The following is a 4,899-nucleotide window of genomic DNA, read 5'->3' as shown; positions in this document are numbered from 1 at the left end:
CGAAGAGTTCGGCCCCATAGACGTGGATCTGTTTGCGTCTCAAGAGACTACGCACTGCCCGCTATGTTTTCTCTCGTTCCTCCAGCCCCGTTGGGTCTGGACGCCATGGTACATTCGTGGCCGAGGCTACGTCTGTACGCTTTTCCCCCAGTCGCTCTGCTCCCGGGGTTCTGGAGCGGGTCCGCCAGGACAATCGTGTGTCGGCCTACTGCTCGTAGCCCCGTTCTGGCCAACCCGGGTGTGGTTCTCGGACATCATGGCGCTCCTGGACGGCCCGCCAGGGCGGGTCCCTCTGAGGTGAGACCTGCTGTCCCAGGCGCGGGGCCGGGTTCTTCACCCTTGCCCCACCATATGGCGACTGTGGGTCTGGCCCCTGAGGGGGCACAGTACCTAGAGGCGGGTCTAATAGCTGGAGCAGTCGAGACCCTCCTGAGCTCCAGGGCCCCGTCCACACGGAGGATGTACGGCCTGAAGTGGAGTGTTTTCTCCACTTGGTGTAGGGAGCGGTCGGTGGACCCTGTTACCTGCCCGGTGGTTCAGGTACTTGAGTTCCTCCAGGACCGGTTCTCTGCTGGTCTTTCCCCTTCCACCCTCAAGGTGTACGTGGCAGCTATTTTATCTTTCCACACCCCTCTGAGGAAGGGGTCTTTGGGGAAACTTCCCTTGGTTGTACGTTTCCTCCGTGGTGCCCGGAGGATGAGACCTGCGACTCGGTCCAAGGTTCCAACTTGGGATCTGGCGGTGGTTCTTGGGGCATTGGCTGAGGCCCCCTTCGAACCCCTGGAGTCAGCTGAGGCTAAGCACTTGACCCTCAAGATGGCCTTTCTCCTTGCTATCACCTCTCTGAGGAGGGTGGGGGATCTCCAAGCGCTTTCGGTTTCCCCGCAAGCCTGGAGTTTGCCCCGGGGAATATTAGGGCTATCCTGCACCCTCGTCCAGGATACATCCCTAAAGTGCCTTCTTGTGCGGCAGGGTCCACAGTGCTGCAGGCATTTCATCCTCCACCTCATGTGACGGCGGAGGACGGGAGACTTCATCTGCTCTGCCCTGTCAGAGCACTGAGTGTTTACACTCTGAGGTCCTCCCGTTGGAGGAAGGCTGACCAGCTGCTAGTGTGTTTTGGGTCCCCCAGTGCTGGGCTCCCTGCATCCAAACATACTATTAGCAACTGGATTGTTCAGACTATTTCCCTGGCCTATCAGGTGCGTGGTTTGCCTTCACCTGTGGCTGTGAGGGCTCATTCTACCAGTGGCATGGCGGCCTCTCAAGCCCTCCTTTCTGGGGCCTCTTTGCAGGATGTTTGTTTAGCGGCTGGCTGGGCCACTCCGCACACATTCATTCGGTTTTACAGTCTTGACCTTCCTTCGGCACCTGGCACTCGTGCGCTCTCCTCTTAGTCATGCCACTTTATTGCACACTGGGGCAGGCGGGGTTTTCGGCACGGTTTAGTGGGTATCTCGTTCCCATAGTGTTGTAACCGACGCAGTTCGAGTTCCTTCGAAGGGGAATGTCTTGGGTTACGTATGTGACACTGCGTCGGCCCGCCGCACCTCTCCCCGCCTGAAGCGCCTGCTTCATAGTTTAAGCTAATGATGAGTGTGTACAGGTGTGCTTTATACTCCTCCGGTTATTCCGTCACACCTTACCGTTCTAGCAACAAGCCAATAGGATTGGAGTGATTTCATTCACGTTCAGACCTGCTACGCCTAGAGGCGTTCCCATAGTGTCGTAACTGACGCAGTGTCTTGTTCCCCTTCTCGGGGAACCAGGGTTACATACGTAACCCGAGACATTTCCTGCTACTCTCAAAGCAAACAATTATATACAGAAATAAACTATTTTGCACGGTGTAGTGCTAAGGACAAAGTTCACTCTCACAGCCTGGGGGAAGCCTGACAATTAAATATCATCAGTGTTGGACAGTAAAGCATCACTTAGTTACGTGTTATAGTAATGTCATTTTCAGTAACAAATAGTTTTTAAAAGGGATTAGAATTTGAAAGGGTTGAGCAAGTACTCACTTGAAACAAGCATCCAGTACAGACAATGTACTTTTTATGAGTATCATCAGATGTCAATATGTTTTCTAATAAACTATAAATATATGAATCTTATTGAAAAAGGGTTCTCTTACTATTACAATGAAAAACGTTGCTCTGAAGATTATTTCTGAGGCTTCTCTGTAAATAGTTTTCTAACAACTATTGCACCTTCTTACCAACCTCTGCCAATTTCAGCCTTAAGTAGCTTTTGATTAGTCCCACCCATATCTGGGTTAAGCCCCGCCCATTCAGAGTACAGATACAGATACAGATAGTGGTGTACTCTCTTATCCCTAGTAATTACATTACAGTTACTAATCCCAGTAAGTTTTCATTACTCTGACATTTAGGGGTTGGCTTGTTCGCTTCAGTAGTGAGACTAGACCAGGATGTGTTAGCTTGGCACAGTGGCTTATTCACATGCTATGCCTTCTTAGCTGGCTCACTAACGTTAGCCACTAGTATGTCCTACAGAGCAAAGACAGTAATTGTAGATGTAGACCTTGACCTCAGATGTCACTCGTTTTCACTGTTGTGATTACTGCAGTAATTACCTCAACTGTAACTCTGTGAACCTAACCTAAGCCTGAGTTTCTCTCCCTCTCCTCCCTGTTCCATTTCATTTCCTCCATATCCAAATAAACTGAAACGAAACTTCGACTGTGTCAGTCAGACACATCAGTAGTGTTAGTGTGGATGTGTGAAAATAGTGCGCAAGGTGCTGTGGGGTGAAAGTAAGTAAAAGGTTAAAAAAAGCCAAAAAAAGTACAAGCGGTGGCAGGGAAGAAGAAAAGAACAAGCCACACTGGAAGGTGGGGCTTTTATTTGCTCCAGATCTGGTCAGGCACCATAATCAACTCGTCTGACAAAAGGGCGGGTGGGTAGACGCAGGTACACGCAGTCACTGACACAGCACACACACGCACAGCCTGAATGTCAGAATCTAAATCCCGTTTAGATATCAGTTTGTTACTAAGAACTATCTGAAGGTACCGCTTTAATGTGCTGTCAGTCATTTCTTTGAACAGTCAAACATCACACAGCATCAAGTCACCCTCAGCTCAGAATACAATCTCTGCCAGTTTGTTAGAGCAGTTCCATTAATGTGTAATCTTAGTTTGATGCTTTAGACATGCATCTATCTATCTATCTTTACAACACACAGTCCACCACATTACATCCACCTTATCATCCATCCAAGGAAATGTAAGTCTGGTAAATAGGGGTGTGACGAGATCTTGCGCCACGAGTATGGAGGACTGATCCTGACAAATTCAGAAATAAATACAGCAATAAATAAATGATCAATAAATAAGTAAGCATCCGATTAAATGCACAAAAAATAAAGTTGATAAAAAAATGTAGGCTTAATTAAATTATACAACGAGACATAAATGTATATATCTCTTTTAAATCTTTACTTATTCACCTTTGTAATAAATTTATTTATTGTCCGTTTTAATCTTCAACTTTATTTATTAATTACTTCTTGTTTAAATGTATTTATTTATGTGTGTGTTTTAATATTTTTGTCTGTTTTATTCTTCTTTTGCATTTTCTACCCTATTTATGTCTCCTCTTTATACATTTCTCTATGCATTTCTGCCTCATTATGCAAATGAGGAGGGGTTGGACGTTAATTGGAAGGTTGGCGGTTCAATCCCGGCTCCCCCAGGCTGCATGTCGAATTGTCCTTGGGCAAGATACTGAACCCCGAATTGCCCCTGGCGGCTGTTATATGAATGAGTGTGAATGTTAGTTTCTGTTTGAGCACTTAGGCTCAGTGTATGAATGTGTTTGACTGGTGAATGCAGATGTAGTGTAAAAGCGCTTTGAGTGGTCGAAAAGACTAGAAAGGCGCTATACAAATACGGAGCATATGCATTTCTGCCTCATTATGCAAATGAGGAGGGGCTGTGTCTCAGGGGGTGAACTTCTCCCCTATTGGTGGACCAGTCAGACGGGAGAGCTCTAGGCCTACTCTACCTGCACACATAAACAAGCTTGCTCCTCACACAGTCAGATGGTTTACTTCAGTGTGCTGAGGTGTTTAGCAACTCTATTTGAAGACAATAATACCAGCCATGTCGTCCTTCTTTTTCGTGTGGACCTACAGAGTACACGGACACAGAACTGCGGGAAAGTGAGCCACATGGTCAGTTAGCCGCAGCAAAATCTGGAGTGCACTCCTGTTCGAGTATTTACGGTAAATGCTCCCACAGGAGCAGCTCCTTGCTCTGCTGTTATCAGCTGCTGTTCCAACAAAAACGCCATTAAGGGTGAAAATTCAAACGTGGTGTAACCCTAACCCTTCTCCTAACCCTCAGGAGATGCAGTGACTCAACCAGCGGTGAGTAAGAATTATTATGAATAATGCATGTAATTTGTTAAGCTACGAGGAGAGGAAAAGTCGGCTAGCCACTAGGCTATTTTATGTAGTGTTAATATCATATAGGCTGTAACTACAGGATAACAAGTGTGAACATTCTAGATTATTTACAACTGTCTGCATAGTTTATTCATCTTGTGTAATGTGTAAAGAATAAAAATAAATAGGCCTACTAGGCTCTTCTCCACTTTGACATTTAAGATTAGCTGTGTTTGATCCACTGTCCACTTCATACACATATGTGACATTACTGTACAACTTGAGAAAGGTAAGTAATTTTCCGCTCCATTAAATGGGCTTTATTAGCTGCTGCAGTGCAGGATGAACTAAGAACAGACCCATTTCTCAACTTATTATTCTAAATCATGCAATGAAGTAGAAGAAATGCATAATAAATCCTGGGACAAAATCTTTCCACAAATACTGTACAGCATGTAGTCTAATGAACAATCCTTGTGTTATAGCTGA

Source organism: Micropterus dolomieu, linkage group LG08, assembly GCF_021292245.1.
Source record: "Micropterus dolomieu isolate WLL.071019.BEF.003 ecotype Adirondacks linkage group LG08, ASM2129224v1, whole genome shotgun sequence".
Taxonomy (NCBI): Eukaryota; Metazoa; Chordata; class Actinopteri; order Centrarchiformes; family Centrarchidae; genus Micropterus; species Micropterus dolomieu.
This window is presented reverse-complemented; position numbering follows the sequence as displayed.